The sequence below is a fragment of the Callithrix jacchus genome, chromosome 2, assembly GCF_049354715.1.
Source record: "Callithrix jacchus isolate 240 chromosome 2, calJac240_pri, whole genome shotgun sequence".
NCBI classification, from domain to species: domain Eukaryota; kingdom Metazoa; phylum Chordata; class Mammalia; order Primates; family Cebidae; genus Callithrix; species Callithrix jacchus.
In genome coordinates this window covers 55,336,436-55,356,365 of record NC_133503.1, presented here as the reverse complement: position 1 = coordinate 55,356,365, position 19,930 = coordinate 55,336,436, and the positions used below count along the sequence as shown (strand labels likewise).

At 38.5% G+C, this 19,930-nt stretch overlaps 1 protein-coding gene and 1 pseudogene across 3 annotated transcripts in view; both read right to left on the bottom strand.

The window, feature by feature from the left end:
- The window catches only part of SGCD (sarcoglycan delta), a 1,112,169-nt gene that overhangs the window by 778,497 nt on the left and 313,742 nt on the right, over positions 1-19,930 (bottom strand). The gene's annotated exons all lie outside the window — the stretch shown is intronic.
- On the bottom strand, positions 3,978-6,095 carry LOC118151673 (ornithine aminotransferase, mitochondrial pseudogene; annotated as a pseudogene).

Sequence of the window (19,930 nt, the reverse complement as noted above, 5' to 3'; positions counted from 1 at the left end):
ATTATTCTGACATAGAAATTAAAGATGGCTATATGTAAAAAATACCATAAATAAAATTAAGGGCAAATAAAAAATTAGAAAACATATGTATATCAGTTATGGGAAGATAAATGGTTAACGATAACATTTAAAATATAAAAACAAGCAAAAGACATAAAGAACATAAAAATAGGTAAAAGACATAAAGAATCGATTTATAAAGAAGAAATATTAATAGTTTATAAATTCCTAAAAATATGTTCCAACACTACAGAAATCAAAGAAAACAACTTAAATACTAACATAATTTTCCATTGTTAAATTGACAATATTTTAAAAGGAAAACTGATAGTGTCCCCATCCATAAAGGCACAGGGAAATATGCATTCTAAAAACACTAAGGTAGCCTGTCACAGTGTCTCACGCCTGTAATCCAGCACTTTGGGGGTCTGAGGTGGGTGGATCATGCGATCAGGAGTCCAAGACCAGCCTGGCCAAGATGGTGAAACCCCATCTCTACAAAAATTAGCTGGGAGCAGTGGTGTGTGCCTGTAATCCCAGCTACTTGAGAGGCTGAGGCAAGAGAACTGCTTGAACCTGAGCGGCAGAGGTTGCAGTGAGCCGAGATGGCGCCACTGCACTCCAGCCTGGGCCACAGAGCAAGACCTTGTACCTAAATAAATAAATAAATAAATATTCCAAGGCAAGGAAAAGCTAGCACAAATGCTCTTGTGTGAAATTTAACAATATTTATTAAGAGCTTCAAAATTTTATATCCCTACTTTAATTTAAATTCTACTTTCACCAAACCGGAAGATAGCAACACTTGAGAAATACCTAGGCCAGAAGCAGTGCCTCACACCTGTAATCCCAGCACTTTGGGAGGTCAAGGCAGGCAGATCACAAGGTTAGGAGTTCAAGACTAGCCTGGCCAACATGGTCAAACCCTGTCTCTACTAAAAGTACAAAAATTAGTCAGGTGTGGTAGCAGGCACCTGTAATCCCAGCTACTCAGGAGGCTGAGGCAGGAGAATCACTTAAACTTGGTAGGCTGAGCCTGCAGTGAACCAAGATCATGCCACTTCACTCCAGCATGGGTGACAGAGTGAGACTCCATCTCAAAAGAAAAAAAAAACACCCAAATGTCCAGCTACATGGAAATGAAAATACACTGTTTGTATATAGATACTACATAATAAGTAATACATATATATAATAATAGAATACTACATATCATTAAAATAAAGCTTTTGTGAATAGTGAATGATATGAAAAATGCTCATGATATATTGTTAGCTAAAACATTTAGAAAATGATCTCTCTGTGCATATATTAAAGGATCTTAGTAGAGATACGTCTAGAGATAAAGACACAGATATGCCTGAATATACATATAGCCTGAGGGATTATAAGGATAATCACTAAAATGTCATCACTGACTTCACTGAATTGTAAGATTTGAATTATTCATACTTCCTATTCTATACAACTTTGAATCTTTCAAATTATTCTAAAAATGACAATTATCATAACAAAAAAATTCTGAGATAAATTTTCAAACATGGCCTTTAAAATGACATATGTGGTATTGATTGCTACTCTGTAATAATACATAAGCATGGACGATAGGATATGGCCTCAAATATGCAAACATTTAAATGGCATTTTTTGATAGCATAGTGATAATGTCTTTCATAATTATCTACAATTTTTTCTGCTATGCTGTCTTTTTGATTTAAAAAATAATGATTATCTGCTAAAGTATATATGACACCTAGAGATGCATTGTGATAGGTACAAATAGAAATCAGAAATGAATGTATAAGCATATGCATTGGAGAGATACAGTTTTTATAACATATATAGTCAATAGTGACATATCTCTCTTCCTTAAATTCCTAATGTAGTACTTAACTTCTAGTAAGCCTTTAAATATATTTTAGAGGGTTTATGTTTTCACATTCACAAATAGAATGGAACTTGACTGGGGTAGAGCTAGAGCCTACTATAAATGAAAGTAGTATTTTAAAAGTTATGAATGTGTTCTTATCTTGCGCCTTTCTGTCTACTTAACTTTTGTCTTAGTCTGCTGAAAGTATCCATCTGCCTAGTGAGAGATCTGGATTTACAGAGAAAGTGCAGAGAAGAATCTAGGTATTATTCAAAGTTTTGTTTGAAAATAGAATTCTGCAGATGATTTCTCATGTAGTATATCAAATACCAAGTCTTGGAAACCCAACCTATATATATGTCCCATGTTGTAACGATACCTCAATAAACTTTTTTTAAGTTCCATATAGTAAGATCCCACTATATGCATACTACAATACCTTCCTATAATTAAAAAAATTCTAAGTTCTGAAACACATCTGGCTTGAAAGATTTTGAAAAGGTATTGAAGATTGCAAACCTGTACTATTTAATAACGCAGGGCCATTATAAGGACTTAATATGTAAAGTATCTAGTTCAGCATCCAGAATAGAGCAGATGTCCAAAATATATGCATTTCCTTGTCTCTCCCTCTTATCCCTATATTCCTGTATGTGTTTCTTAAGAGCCACCATAGTAAAGATACATAAAAATGCATGTATTTTAATTATCAAAACTTTTAATGTCTTTCACTAAGATATTCAAAGTAATCATGAGTCAGTTTGGCAAAGAAACAACACAGAGCAAATTAAAGTTATGTGAATGAGCTATAAACATGAAACGAGCCATAACAACATATATCAGTAATTATTTTCTGGAAAAGGCAGTAATGACTGGTAGATGAAACTGTGAGCTTTGGTATCAGATATACCTGAATTCAAGTCCTGGCTCTGCTTCTAACCTTCTGCACGGCAGCTAGTGAGTTACTTGGATAAGTAAGACAGTTTCACCAAACTTTAGTTTTATAAGCTATAAAAGAGATATGAAAAGTGCACCTCTGTTCCAAGTTTGTGCCAAAGATTAAATGAGATAATGTATGTAGCGCACTTGGCATAATGCTTGTCGAATTACTATGTGGTAATATTAATAATTGAATAACAAGTTGTTATTACAGATTAAAGTTACAGTCGACTAGATACTGTAATTACCTCGATACCATAATATCATTAGATGTCAACTATCTAAAAAATTATTTCAATCCTGCATTTGATTGTGCATTGAGTAACAATGTATTTATAACGTTGTATGTGCTAATTGAATTTTAACACTAACAAACAGGTGGTAAGAGCTGTTTAATATAGTTTGACATGTTAAAACTATCAGACGTATTCTCACGATAAGTTATACTTCTGTAAATACTTAATCTGTCAAAAGCCACAAAATAATTACTGTATTAGATTCCCAGCAGTAATATACTAACCCAAAGATTAAGATTTTATTTAATCAACAGAGATTTTAATTGCTATTATGTATAGAATCTCTATAAGAGGCCCAAAGTTATGATAAGTTTATTTATTCCATTATTCACTCCATGTAAACTTGGGAAAAATTAAGATACCAATGACACACATTTGATTTTACACATTAACGCATTTTAATTAAATCTCTTAGTGTCTATAATAATATATGTGGGTCTAATTAAGTAACTTATCAAGCTTGTAAGTAGACCAAAGAGTAAAATATTTGAACTTGAGCAAAGGAAGATCATTAAAGAGGAAAATTGACCAAAACTTGTTTGAGTCTACAAAGAAAACGGGCCTTTTGGTTCATGCCGAGTCGTAGCTTTTTATTTCTTAAAAATGTCTAGTTAGAGAAGCCTGGAGATGTGCATTTCAAAGGAAGTGGATTATCAATACAGACAGTTGTTAGCCTATGACTAGATAGCAATTTCAGAAGTTCAGTGATGTCAGAGTGAGCCATAACTCAGAGGACAGATTGGACCAATTCAAGTGAATAATAAAAGCCCGCCATGAAGAAGCTGGCAATTCTTTAAAATCTATGTGAAAGATAAGAATCTGCAGAAGCAAGTGAATTTTTGGCAGTGTCTGGGCCAGCCATAACCTGATCGTTTCTTTTTATTTATTTATTTATTTCTGAAATATAAGCTTTATTTTAAATTCAAAGAAATGTTTAAAACAAACATTTTTACAAATTATAATCAAGCACCAAAACAATTTAGGAATGTTAAACACTAATTCTTAATTGAAAATAATGACATCCATAGAATTCAACCCTGCTGCTGGCCAATATGAAGTTTACTTAAGGTCAGTATTTTATACATGCTTAGCCACTAATTCTTCCTAAGATTTAATAACAATGATTTCACTTTATAAGGTAAAACCTTTTACGTAATACCCCAGAGATAACTTTTTCAAATACAAAACACTTATACCAGCAAGGAAATTATAAAAACATGTATAAATTATACTGAAGGACTTGATTTCAAGGCTGTCTGATATAGATGTGTTTCCCCTTTGAAAGCACACGTGCATATCAAAACACTTTCACTGAATATAGATGCCAATACATTCTCTTAGTTACATTACAAAGCAAACAGCAGGTTCATAAACATAATAGAACAACGTATCAACTGAGAAAACACATATTCAAAAAAAAAGTTTTGGAAGATTCATGGGAGTGAAATGTGCCCACATTAAGAACAAAGCTTTCACAGGACCACCTGTCTGCAGCTGGCCCCAGGGACCACTGAAAACAGGTGGCTACCCTCAGAAAGACAAGATGGTCTTGTTACTAATTTCAGTGGACTCTAGGATCTCATCCTCCTTGATCACCAGCGGAGGCACAAACCTGATGATGTCACCATGGGTCGGCTTGGCCAGAAGTCCATTATCTCTAAGTCGCAGACACACCTTCCAAGCATCACAATCTTCGGTTTCTTTAATAACAATAGCGTTCAATAATCCTTTTCCTCTCACAGCAGTTACAACATCAGAAGGCAGCTTCATGAGTTCATTTCTCAAGATAATGCCCATTTTTTCTGCATTTTCAGCAAGGTTTTCTTCTTCTAAGACCTCAAGGGCTGTGATGGCCACTCGGGAGCCTAGTGGATTGCCACCGTATGTGGACCCATGCTCCCCTGGCTTAATGGTCAGCATTATGTCATCATCACACAGCACTGCAGACACCAGATATAAGCCCCCAGAAAGGGCCTTTCCAAGGAGGACTATATCAGGTCTGACATTTTCATGATCAACAGCCAGCCATCTACCAGTTCTGGCCAATCCTGTCTGTATTTCATCAGCAATAAACAGGACCTGGTGCCTGGTGCAGAGCTCTCGCACTCCCAACAGGTAACCGGGATCCAGAACAACAATGCCTGCTTCACCCTGAATTGGCTCTACCATGAACGCAGCCACATTTGGATCCTGAAGAGCACGCTCCAGTGCAGGCAGTTCCTTATAGGGAATGACATCAAATCCTGGCATGAACGGTCCAAAACCATCGTAACTGGTCGGGTCTGTGGAACTGGAGATAGCAGACAATGTCCTACCCCAAAAGTTTCCAGCTGCAAAAACAACCTTTGCTTTGTATTTCGGAATGCCCTTCACAGTATAGCGCCACCTACGAGCCAGTTTACAGGCAGTCTCTCCAGCCTCCACTCCTGTATTCATAGGAAGAACTTTGTGGTAGTTGAAAAGTTTAGTAATATACTCCTCATATTCACCAAATACGTTATTATAGAAAGCTCTAGATGTCAAGGTCAATTTGTCCGCTTGACTCTTCAGAGCATTCACAATCTTGGGGTGACAATGACCTTGGTGGACAGCACTGTAAGAACTCAGGAAGTCAAAATATTTTCTGCCCTCTACATCCCATAAGTAAATGCCTTTTCCTCTCTCCAGGGCTACAGGTAAAGGATGGTAATTGTGCGCACCATACTTAGATACTCTTTAAAAAATGTAATCAGAACTTGGAGGGCCTTGGACTGTTCTTTTAGTTGCAACAGATGTAGCAGAAGCCACTGAAGAATGAACTCCATGACTAAGTACAGCAAACCTCTGCAAATGTGCTAGTTTGGAAAACATTGTGTCCTTCAAGTAGAAAACCTACAGATCGACTACTTTTTCTTCCCATGGTTCAGACTAGAATATAGATTTTTAACCCAAGATCCAGGGACAGTCTTCGGAGTGTCCAAAATCTCCTGATGGCACCTGAGGATGACCCGGAGCACACGGCATCTACGAAGCACAGCCTATTTATTTATTTTTATTGCATTTTAGGTTTGGGGGTACATGTGAAGAACATGCAAGATTGTTGCATAGGTACACATGTGGCAGTGTAATTTGCTGCCTTCCTCCCCTTCACCTATATCTGGCTTTTCTCCCCATGCTCTCTCTCCCCAACTCCCCACCCCCCCACTGTCCCTCCCCTATTTGCCCCCAACAGACCCCAGTGTGTAGTGCTCCCTTCCCTGTGTCCATGTGTTCTCATTGTTCAACACCCACCTATGAGTGAGAACATGCAGTGTTTGATTTTCTGTTCTTGTGTCAGTTTGCTGAGAATGATGGTTTCCAGATTCATCCATGTCCCTACAAAGGACACAAACTCATCATTTTTGATGGCTGCATAATATTTCATGGTATATATGTGCCACATTTTCCCTGTCCAGTCTATCATCGATGGGCATTTGTGTTGGTTCCAGGTCTTTGCTATTGTAAAGTGTGCTGCAATGAACATTCATGTGCATGTGTCCTTATAGTAGAATGATCTATAATCTTTTGGATATATACCCAGTAATGGGATAGCTGGGTCCAATGGAATTTCTATTTCTAGGTCCTTGAGGAATCGCCACACTGTTTTCCAAAATGGTTGAACTAATTCACACTCCCACCAACAGTGTAAGTGTTCCTATTTCTCCACATCCTCTGCAGCATCTGTTGTCTCCAGATTTTTTAATGATCACCATTCTAACTGGCGTGAGATGGTATCTCAACGTAGTTTTGATTTGCATTTCTCCAATGACCAGTGATGATGAGCATTTTTTCATATGTTTGTTAGCCTTGTGCTTGTCTTCTTTTTTAAAGTGTCTGTTCATATCCTTTGCCCACTTTTGAATAGGCTTGTTTGTTTTTTTCTTGTAAATCTGTTTCAGTTCTTTGTAAATTCTGGATATCAGCCCTTTGTCAGATATTCAAATATTTATTGTGTATCTAATGAGTACTGAACGTTGTATTAGGAATCAATATCCAGGACATCTGGCAGGAGGGAATAATATGTGGACTGAGCCTTGAGGGCACAATCCAAAGAACACAAGGATTGCTGTCCCCAGCAATCTGAAATAGTAGGCTAAGGACTAAACTCAGTCATGAGAAGTAGTCATCAGTAGTAAGAAAACCCACTGAGCTACTTGGGCAAGGTCTTCTTGACTATATGTAGGTATGTATATAACACAGGCCAACAGAAATTGGCACCTCCCACAGTGCAGACTGGAGAATTGAGAGGCGGGGACATGGACAGGGAAGTATAATTTATAAACCAGGTTGTTTGAAACCCAAAGGGTCATTTTACCTGTGAAAAATAATCCCTAAACATATCCCATGATAAATCTCATAAAAGATTAAAAGTAATGTTGTTAAGAGACATTCCCTGTGTCAGTAAGTGTTTTACAGAGAGTAGAGTACCAAGGGACATAGCTGTCACCACCTGCTGAAGTAACCTGGCAGTGGGATTGGAGACACCCGCTCCTTCACTCCAGTCACTCTGGTCAAAGATAGAATAACCATGAGAATTTCAGGCTGGTCTCACACATGACCCCCTTCCAACTTTCTTTTCTTTTTGAGACAAAGGTTCGCTCTTGTTACCCAGGCTGGAGTGCAATGGCGCCATCTCGGCTCACCACAACCTCCACCTCCTGGGTTCAGGCAATTCTCCTGCCTCAGCCTCCTGAGTAGCTGGGATTACAGGCACGTGCCACCAGTCCCAGCTAATTTTTTTGTATTTTTAGTAGAGACGGGGTTTCACCATGTTGACCAGGATCGTCTCAATCTGTTGACCTCGTGATCCACCTGCCTCAGCCTCCCAAAGTGCTGGGATTACAGGTGTGAGCCACCACGCCCAGCCCCAACTTTCTTATTACTTCATATACCTCTAAACACGGTCAAGGTATAATTTTCAAAGTGTTAAAAATATGACTCTTATATAAATATACACTGAACATGTGCTGAAGATTTTATTTAATTTTTAATGAGAAAGTAACTAAGATGGTTATGAGTTGAACTGTGCCTCCCGCAAAAAGTACATTGAGGTCCTAATTTCCAGTACCTTATAATGTGAACTTACTTGGAATTAGGGTCACTGTAGATATAATTAATTAAAATAAAGTCATATTGGAGTAGGATTGGCCCTTAATCCAACACAACTGGTGTCCTTATCAGAAGACAGTATAGGCTGGGCGTCAAGGCTCAAGCCTGTTAACCCAATGCTTTGAGAGCCCAAGGCTAGAGAATTGCTTGGGTACAGGAATTTGAGACAAGCCTTGGCAAAACAGCAAGACTTCATCTCTACAAAGAATTTAAAACTTAGCCAGGCATGGTGGTTCATGCTGATAGTCCTAGGAACTCAAGAGGCTAAGGTTGGAGGATCACTTGGACTCAGGGGTTTGAGACTACAGTGAGCCATGATTGTGCTACTACACTCCAGCCTGAGCAACAGAGAAAAACCCTGTCTCAAAAAAAAAAGAAAGGAAAGAAGAGGAAGAAAGTAAGAAGGCTATGGGAGTAGGGAGTGTTCAGATTGGAGTGTAGCAGCTGTAAGTCAAGGAACGTTAAGGATTGCTGGAAGCTGCCAGAAGCTAGAGCGAGGCAAGAAAGGACTTCCCTACATGTTTCAGGGGCAGAATAACCCTGCCAACTTCTTGATTTTGGACTCCAGACCTATGAGACAATAAATTTCCATTGTTTTAAGCCATTCAATCTGAGGCAATTTGTTACAACAGCCATAGGATGCTAGGACAGTGGGTAAAGTTGACTCAAAGAACATTTGAGAATATGAATATTTATCATCACTTTGGAGAAAAAAAAGAATCTTGGAATAATACTGCTAGAGATAAAAACCTGACTTATGTCCTATAGGGCAGTACAATCATTACCTTAGAGGAGAGAAATGATTTCTCCTGGACAAAGATCTGCAAATTAACATGCAACTTCCCAAAGCCTGGCCTTTAAATAATGTATCAATGTGACATTAAAAGAATGCATTCTCTCCATCTTCCAGCCCGTTTGCCTTATTCCCAATATCTGGATAGTTTTTTGTTTGTTTGTTTTCTTGCACAAGTCTCTTACATGCCTGCCACTTAGATTCTGGGTTTACTAGCATGCTAGCTCAGCCATCCCTCACCTTTGGCTTACTGTTTGCAGATAAGGTTTATCATCTTGTCCACTGCCCCCAGAACCCTACTAGGGTCCCAGTCTTGATAATGATTGAGCTCCTCCCCTTTTAATGTGGATAGCTGTTTAAGAATTGTATTCCAGTACTCAGCCAGACTAGAGGTTTAGTAAGATGCAACACATTTCAGTGGAAAACAAACAAATAACAAGGCTCTGTGATAGTATCTGGAAGGAAATTCGGACAATTTCAATGTGAAAACTTAGCTGCTTTGTTTTTCTTGGATGTACTAGAAAGATGAAATATTTTTCTTTACCCCTCAGGAGAGTTTGAAGATTAAACTCAACCTGCCTTCCAAGAAAGGAGATAGAAATCCTACCTTGCTAAAGATTTGGATTGAGGGTTTACTGAGCCAACAGAAGGAGGTAAGGAAATGGAGTTATCCTTAACACATTTATCACCCAGTGTGCCGAGGGTGCTTACTTACCAAGCAGAATGGAAGCTGGTGCTGCAGAACTGAAGCAAGGGCCCAGAGGACTCCTGCCAGCCAGGGGTCAATGCTTTACCCAAGAATTAAGGGTGAGTCTAGAGGATCCTATGGAATAGACCAGGGATGTAGCAAGAGCACTTAAAGGAGGGCACTTCTTAGAATAAAGGCTACTGATGAACACTATGAAACTATTTTAGGGTGTACAGTTGAATCAGCATATATCTGCTAAATATCAGTCATGTAAAAGATAAAAAGTGAGCAGAAACAGAAAATAAAATGATTTGGTGAAACAAAGGAGGGAGAAGAAAGGACTTCTTGAAGGCCAAGAATCCAGAAAAGGGGGATTCAGTCTTAGGCTGGGAATGGGTATTTGTAGGAACTCCCCTCCAACACATGTATTTTGAGTGATTAGACTGCTTACATTTGAGAACCCTTTAACTGTGGAAGTATTTAGTGATCACTCTATACAAAAGATTTACATTTTAAAGCTTAGAATAAAATAGAATCCATCCATTTCCCTCTTTATTCCCCAAACCAGTTAAGGTAGTCTCAATTGAAGGGTATAAATCTGGGAATACATTTTTACATTTTATCTAGGGGTGGCAGATATTAGAGAGAAGGATTTTTTCCTTTCTCATGTTAAGTGAATAAAACAAAATATTTTTTGGCTCTCAGCTATGGTAAATGATTAGATACATGGCATGGCTCAGTAAAGTGATGCAGTTTCATTTTCTGGGAGGAAAAGAGGGTTAAATCCACCAGACAATGCGTTTGTAACAAGCTTACAAGTACTTGGAAGAATGCAGTAGCTATCACCCTGTTTGATTCAGTTAGTGAATAAAAGAAAGGCTTTTGACCTTCAATGAAAAAAAAAAGGGATTTGTCATTTTGACTTTGGTACTGAATTCAAAATCAATGCCAAGCCAGAAAATGTCATAATGCATATAAATGCTGTCAGTGACATTATTTAGAAAATGGAGTAAAATATTAGCAGTCACCGAGTGAATCTGAGTTCTACATGTGATCAATATGGTTCCTTCTTTCCAACAATATCATGTAATGATAGTAATAACAAAGCAGCTCACATTGACTGAATGTTTACTTTGTACTAGAGATAGTGCTAATGGCTAAAACCGCATATTCTCTTATGATCTCCAAAACAGTCACCAGAGGTATGTATCATTCTTTCTCTGGTTTTACAGAAGAGAGACGTATAAATCTGAGAGATTATGTAATTTGTCACATTAAAGGGGGAGACCAAAATTAAAACTCAGGCCACCCATCTGGCACTAAAATATACGCCATTAAACACTGCTTGTGCCATCAGATCACTGAATAGCCCAGATAAAATCAGAGTGTTTCCACGTAAAGAAGCTGTGCGACTGTGAGCCCGAGAGACTGAGTGAGCCAGAAAAGCTGCCCACATGGCTAAAAACAACACTTAACATTAAAACAAAACAAAACAAAAACCTGAAGACTACTCTTGAAAGTAACCTAATTTTCATTTTAGTGTGATTTGATTTCCTCCTTTGCCATCTTTTTCAATTCTGTTAAAATATCCTCAGTGAAATACAGACTTGGCCAAAGCTGTCCTAATGCAAGCTAGAAAGCAAGATCAATCAGAAGCACATTAGGACTAGGATGAAGGGAAGTCGCTGAACTTAGCTACTGCCAAGAGAGTGTCGGGATCCTTCTCAACTGTTTCAGATGGTTTCAGTGTCAGTTGCTTCCTGAAACGCTGTAACTCTAGAGTTAATTTCCCATTATCCACCTGTGCGTTCTTCACTCAGCAGATTTATCTTAAAGCTTTTGATGCTTTGTTCCCACAGTGGCTCCAATCTCCACCTAGCCTACTTCAGGGAAGCTGCATCCTCCTGCCAGCTAGTGCTTGCCACACTGTGGAATGCCAACTAACCAGGCTGCAGTGCCCCTAACTCACTAATCATTCCCCTACTGGAAAGCAATGGTTTTTCTTTTATCTGTTTTTAGGTCTGTGCCACTGCTGCCTTCCCAGCCTTGTGCACTCCCAGAACCAGAGGCAGGAATGGGCTCAATCTGGGGAACAGGGATTAATTCAGTTTGGCTACAGCCAAGAATATGTGTGTTTATTTAAAGAGGTAGGCCCATTTAACCAATTTATAGAGCACTTGTACTATATACAAAAAGTTTACAATCCTTTGAAAAGGTAGCATGACAGAAAAGTATACAAGAAAATCCAACATCAAACTTTGCTTAATCTAAGAGTTGTTATTTTTCTTTACTATTTGAGACACGGTGTGGAAGAGTTGAAAGCACTTGGGCTTTAAAGTGAAGCTGAGACAGGTGTGAGTGTGGATTCCACCTCTAATTAGCTGGATGATCTGGTTACTAATGTCAGTATTCCAGTCTGCAACAGGGAAAATCATAGTACTCACCTTATGGGTTGTTGGCATTATTCAGTAAAACAGTATATGGAAAGCACCTCCCATAATACTGGGAACACCACAGTTTCTCAGTAAAATAGAAGGGATCATCATTATCCTTATCATTAATAATAATAGTAACAGCAGTATTATTACTTCTACAACTACTAGTCGCAGCAGTAGTACGGTCCTAGAAAGAAGTATGTTACAAGTATTGGGTACATTTTGGATAATACTTATCCCCCAAACATAAATATGATGTTTAAGAAATATATGTATTTTTAAAATATGGTTGCTGCTAGCTATGAATATCCAATAGCATCTCCCCCAGAAATAAGTCCTGGCATAACTAATTAAGGTGCTTTCCATTGATTTATTCTTTGAGGACACTAATTCAAGAGAATTGCTTAATTTTCTTCTTTCTTAATCTATCTGAGCATGCAAAATATGAATGGACTTCTCTGAGACCCTAATAACAAGAGCTGTAAGACAGGCTACTTGCTTTCAAATTAAAACAAAATCTATGTTTCTATCTTTGTTTCTAATATAGTGACTAATGCGGCCCTAATGCTTTGATCTGCTACTTGAGAAATATCAAAACATCTTTAATATGCAAATCAAGGCAGAAGCTTACGGGGTCATCAGTAGCAAGTTTTCTCTCCCTTATAATAATAATTGGAAAATCTATGGGGGCCCTGAGGATCATTACTTTAAAAAATAATTCTACCATTAAAGAAAATCCACTAGCTTATCCTTAGTCACATTTCAAAATGAAATTTAGATATTAAGTAGTATTGATTTCCATTCAAAAGCTGCTTTGACCACCTCTGTATCAATCCTCCAGACTTGGAATGAGGACTGGTGGAAATCATGAAGTCATTTGTCTTGTCAAAAATCTCTGCAACATGCTCAGATGTATCAGACACTAGAGGAGGCTACTTTTAGTTTCCATCGCCACTGGCGACTTCCCTTAAAGCTCTCCAATCAGCCCCAGCCCAGGTCAGACAGCTCTGGGAAAGAGTGAGAAAGCATTTGAAAACAAATTCCATTAGAATCGATGCTAAGGACCTTTAAAGATGAGGAATGTATGAACTCCAACCCATTGTTCACATTTCCAGAATTTTTCAATTCTTTGTTCATTCAGTAAACACCTATCTAGCTTTTATCTTGTGCTAGGCACACTGCTAGGTGTTGGGATTAAGTGGTGAACCAGTACAGAGGTAAGCCCTATAGACCTTTATTAGTTAGTGGGAAAGGCAGAAAGTAAACAACTAATTGTGCAAAGAAATACAGAATTTTTTGTTATGAAACCTGATGTGGAGGAAAATAATAGAGTTCTGTAAGAGGGACTGATTAGGAGTGGACATTACAGAGGAAATGACATTTAAGCTAAAATTATGAGGTAAGAGGAATTTGGGATGGCTTCATTATCCCATAATGAGGCTCTATGGTGAGAGACTGCACAGATTTCTTGACCATGGCAAAAACTGTGGAGTTTCTTCTAAGTGCAATAGGAATGGTTGCACCAATAGGAATGGTGCAAGAAGGTGACACTAAAAAACTAATAGGAGCATATGAGACTATTTCATTTGATTTTTACCCTTGACAAATTTCCAGAATGCAGCTTTTCCTCTTGCTGCATGTTCTAAGGCAGTTTTTGTTTTGTTTTTTTAATTCAAGAGTTGCTCCCCAGTCTCCTGCAACAGAATCAGTCAAAACAGTTGTTAAATATGCAGAAGCCTGCTGTAGACCCATCAAATCAGAGTCTTTGGATACAGGGAACAGGAATCTGCTTTTTGAAGCAGCACTCTGAGTGATGCTAACATAGTGTAAGACGGTGTAGACCCAGGATGTATACCATGTGTTGGACAGAGGAGTCACAGTGAAGCAGGTCATATACTGGATAGCCTGGCATCTGACAGATGAGAACGGCCAAGGGCATAAGCAGAGGAAGACCACAGGCAGGGACTGAACATAAGAGCTGCCTCTCTCTTCAATGAGCATGCCCATAACGCATTCTATTTTCAAAACGCAATCTCTAGAATACCCATCTGTATTACTTGGCTAGAACATTTAGGTCATTACAAAATACCACAGGGTCGAGCAGATTAAACAACAAAGTTGTTATTTTTCTCACAATTCGCGAGGCTGGATGTCCACCACCAAAGGGTAGGTAGGGCTGGCTTCTTCGGAGGTCTCTCTCCTTGGCTTGCAGAGGGCGTCTTCTCTCTGTGCCATCACGTGGTCTTCCGTCTGTGTGTGTTTGTGTGTCTACTTCCTAATCTCATCTTCTTACACAGATATCAGTCATAGTGGATTAGGGCTCACCCTAAGCACCTCATTTTAACTAAATTACCTCTTTAAAGACCCAAGCTGCATACAGTCACATTCTGAGGTCCTGGAGGTTGGCGTTGGCATATGAATGTGAGGAGTGTATAATTCAGTCCATAACATCTTAGTTTTCCTTCATTTCAGCTTCAGTTCCCATAGAGCAAGACAATCTTCTTTCATCTCTTCTGACCCTGGCTCTCAATGTAAGGTAAATCAGTAGTATTTTCAGACCTAACTTGGAGCTTCTCAGTAGAACATATTTTTGAGGGCCTGATCAGCTGCTTGCGGGTGCTCTCCTGTCAGCCCTTTATCCTCCGTGGCCCTTCTGGGTCAGCCAGGAAGGTTGGGGCTTTGCCTGAGTGCTACGTGGTATATTCATTCTCTATTTTAACTCAAATAAATCAGTCAATTCTGCTATTTCTTTTCTCATAATCATCTATTTTTCTTCTTAATACATTTCACTTAAAATATAATTTCTCTGGCCAAAAAAATGCATTTATCTAATAGAAAAATAATACTCAGCTCAAGCAAATTAGATGTTCAGTAACACCTCTTACAGAACTTAAGTATTTGGAAATTGGATTGTTCATTAAACAAAAATATTATTTAAATGGAAAACACTGACAGTTCAAACTCGAGACAATGAGGTAGAGACATGCTATTCAGACCCAAAGTTGTTCTCCACAATATGAGAGCAAAATATGATTATGTCATTCTTTAATGACTCAATGGAATATAAAACACTGTTTTCTAACTGAAAACAAAATTCTAATGAATCACTGACAAGATTTTGAAATTTCGCCAGTTCCCCACAAAACAAATTAGTCTCTATTTTTTGACTCAAAAAGTAGTGACAAAAACCTTCTCACCCATTCACTTGCATTTTGTTTTGAATGCTTTTCAAAAAAAAATCTTCATTTCATTAAATAGCTGCTTCAGATTTAAATGCAGAATGTAGGAAATTGTAGCAACCTGCCCATAACCATTTATCTATCAAGTCTCAGAGCCCGTCTCACATCCAGAAACAAGATGATGAGAAGGGAGTAGTATAAAGACCAAGCAAGTTGTAGACTCCAAAAGTCACTCCCCTATCCTCTCTTTATGTGCCATCTAAATGATGGATATCTTTTGGATGGTCTCAGTGAAAGACAACAAGCCCCAAAAGTTCATGTGAGAATTAGCATAGCTGAATTCCTAGGCCTTAACCTCCAATCCAGACATCCTCAAAGAATGGGCCTTGGATCAGCAGCATCAGCAATACCTGGGAACTTATTACAAATGCAAATGATCAGGCCTCTTCCCAGACAAGAAATAGAGACTATAAAGATGGGGAGGGCCAAAAAAATATGTGTGGACAAAAAGAATATATGTGTTTGAATAAGCCCTTGAGTAGACATTGATTCCTCCTCAAGTTTCAGAACCACTGGTCTAGCCTAAAGTCAGAGCCCTAGTTCCTTGCAGGGGCATCTGCCTTGGGGTGGGACAGGGGGAAGGTCTAGGTAGGGAAGAGGAAAGGCAGAAATGTAGAAACCAATAGGGTAGATGTTATGCTTCTTGTACCAACATCAATGGCAGCACCTTTCTTTGATTAGTTTCATATATTAGGGTTTCATATATGGCTTTATTTGAAAAAAATTTCGGCTAATTTCTTATAAAAGTTGAAAGTCCCTCCTTCAGAGCAAGTAAAGAGGTTGCTTTATGCTTTAGAAGTCCTCAGACCTTCTCTGATTATACCCTTTTCCACAAGTTCAAGGGAATGTGTCCACCTGCGGCTCAGGGTTTGGGGTCACCAGAACTGCCTGCCCAGTCATGCCCAAGCTTGTTTCCCAGTCCTGTGCTGCTGGCCTCTTGCCCAGGGCCATTCTCTAGAAGTTTAATTCTGTTACCTGTGTGTACCTTAGGCCAAAGGATTCACTAAATGGCAGCTATGTGGGGGCGAGTGTAACACAACCTAGATACATGGACTGGGCTATTTACACATGGACTCACCAGGCCCCTCATAGTTTGAGAAAAGTGAGCAGCCTAGGTCCCAGGACTGAAGCTATGTGCACTTCTCTGTTCAGGCTCCAAAATACAATGCAAAAACATCAAGAATCCTAAATTTAGACCTGGGGTTTCAAATCATTATGAAGATAGGAAGATAGAACATACTCTAACAGTTGCTCACAAGATTCATAATGTTTACATCTTTATATAGATAGTAGGTGGGCCTCCATTTGCACTTTTGCCTCAAGTACCACAAAAGTTAAGAAAGAGCATGGTTACAGAATACAAAAAGTCAATGTTGGTTGCATGTTGGTGCCTTGGTATTTTATTTTGCTTATGATTTTATTTTATAAAATAGGAGGTCACTCATCCATCTATCTTTCAAGAAAGGTGAGTGTCTGGAAGATATAAAAACATCTCTGTTTCTGCCAATAAGTTTCTAAGGAAGATGAAAGACACCCTTGTGTTGCCATAGCTTTGAAGTTAAGCTCTAATGAGGACATCCATTTTCAGGGAAGCCATGGAATTCTATGGCTAGGGCAGGGACCTTGTCTGTCCTGTTTATCACTATATCGTCACTTAGAGCCTAGCCAAAAGCCTGACACAGAATAAGTTCTTGATAAATATTTGCTGAATAAGTAAAAGAAAAACAAATGATTGAACTATCCAGTTTAAAAGGATCAGATTTGCCCAGTTATATTAAGTCCACCTTAACAACCATGTATTAAGTGCCTGTGGGGTGACAGGCAGGGCAAGATGGAGGGGACACCAAACCCATCCCTGCAGCATTTCTTGTTTAGTTGGGGAAACAAACATGAACACATGACTTCCAAAGGATCTGGTGAAGGCACGGCTCTTTATCTTGCCTGTCTGAGGCAGCTGTTTATCAGTCTTCATCTGTAATATCTACTGAAAATGCTGGGGTAACGTTCCAAGGGAACTAAGTGGGAAGGACCCCAGATGTTGGCGGATGAGTCCTAAAGAGCCTAAAGTTCTCCATCCGGCAGAAATCTGGGCTCATTTGCTTAATCCACTAAAGTGGGAGTTGGAGGAGTGGGGGGTGTTCATTGCAGGTGCAGGTATCAAAAAAGGAGAGAAATCACGTTTCTATGTGTAGAACTTACTTGGGATTCCCTGGAGCCAATAAATATTTTCAGAAGTGTGATCCCGTACTGTAAAGAAGACATGATCACTGCTTGGATACTTCTAATGAGATCACCAGAGAAAAACTAACAAAGAATGTCCGTAATATGTCCAGTTCCCAGCCACCTTCCATTGTATGTCCTGTCTTTAGAGAACCCAGCAGGTAAGTCATAAACAGTGAGTGAGAGCAGGTGTTTTCATGAAGCTTTCTGCAAAATTCCTGAACTTAACAAGCTTTCTAGGGTAGAAAGACATTTTATATATACTGGTTTATAGATCACAGGCATTTTCCTGTATGAAACCCTGCAAGGTGCAGTCATCTGAATGGCCAGCCCTGCAATTTAAGGTTGACAAGACAGACCTACACCACAGAGAAAGATGTGCCACCCATGGATAATGACATAAATGGACCACTGGCAATGCCATCAGTGAAAATTCTTCACATTTTTTCTGATTACAAAGTAAGCCAACAGAAGAACCCAGCAAGAAAGGAAAATTACCCTAGTCAGCAATTTTCTCAGGGAACACCCACACAGAATTTTAAATAGGCTTTGAATTGAACTAAACATGCCTTTTCCTAAGTTCCTTCCTTGCCTGAAAGTAAAAGATATTTTGAAAATTCTTTTCTTTAACACAGACTACAGGTAGGTAACGTGCAATATATGTAGTGCCAGATCACATAGCTGATTAGCTGACTTTAAAATTCTACATTTGCAGAGCCCTATTATTATTTTAATATGGAAGAAACTTTTTTATGAGGTTTGATTATGCTAAACTGCAATAATTTCATCACTGTGTAAAATTATTATGCAACACATAACTTCATATTTATTAAAAGCATCCAGCATCTGCAATGCCTGAGGCAATGCCTGTCATTGTAACACACTAGATAGTAGAGTCCTACCTGGAGGCAGTCCCTGACACATGCACACTCAATGCTTGTATATTTCTTTCCAAACCTCATATTCCAAAGATTCACAGTTTAAAATAATCTATACTGTGAATGAGCAATGGGAAAGTTCAAATCCATTGTAAGATGCTGTGGAGTGATTGGCCTAAAAAAGGTCTGTCTCTAATGGAACTTTAAAGAGTCAACAATAAGTTGACAGTTTTTAAAAAGCAGTTCTTCGTACCATCTCCGGATGCCACTTGGAGAGGTGGATATATTGTTTATATCCATAATTTGAAATTGAAATATTCCTCCAATGGGAAAATACCTTCTGAGATTCAAAAACTCGCTGTTATCTTTTGAACACGGTGCATTTGTAGATTGAAGATGCACTCTAGCTATGTTCAGACTTCTCTGTGAAATGGATACAATTGCCTATGGGGCAGAAAGAACAAATTTTCAGGCAAAAGACAAGGACTCACTTAATATAGAAACAAAGTACCGTCCATTCTTGTTTTTGTTGTTATTTAAGTGTATGCCATGTTGAACGGTACATTCCATGATGGCAAACTCACTTTCAGGATCATAATTCAAACTCCTCTGTCTCCAGGCAGGCTTACGATAAAAATCTGAGGGATACTGCAGTCACTTATGCAAGTCTCCTATGCTCAACACTCAGACGCAGAATATCCTGAACACTCATCTATCGATTAGTAGCCTGGACTTTTCACGATGTTGAGGATTAGCATAGCATAATAGAAAAGCACAAGGACTAAGAGTTTCACCACTTAGCAGTGTGACATCAGCTTACTTAGTTGTGAAATGGGATTAACAGCATTTACCATCTTGCGTTTTTGTGAAAATTACTTATTACCTGCAATGTGCTTAAAATAGTACCAAATACAGAGTCATCACTAAATAATGGCTCAATAATAATTATTATATTTAATAGGATACTTTCCCAGTCTTCTCAGACAATTTCTCCATGAGAAAGATAAACTGAGAAGTTACAAAAGTTAAGTCCTTCCAAAATCATGGCTAGAATACCTTCACATGTTCTAAATATATGGAAAGAACATCAATGCAACATTGGCATAATGAAAATCTATCTATCTATCATCTATCTATCTATCTCTATCTATCATCTATCTATCTGTCTGTCTATCATCTATCTTCCACAGAATAGAAGATAGAGATACATCTCTATCTCTCTATCTATCTACCTACCTACCTACCTACCTACCTTCCACAGAACAGAAAATAGAGATACATGTCCATCTACCTACCTACCTACCTACCTATCTATGTATCCATCCATCTATCCAGATATCAAATTTACCATTTGGCCTGTATTTTTCAATTATTTTTATTTTGTTTTATTTTTTTTGGAGACACACTCTCACTTTGTCACCTAGGCTGGAGTGTAATGGCGCAAT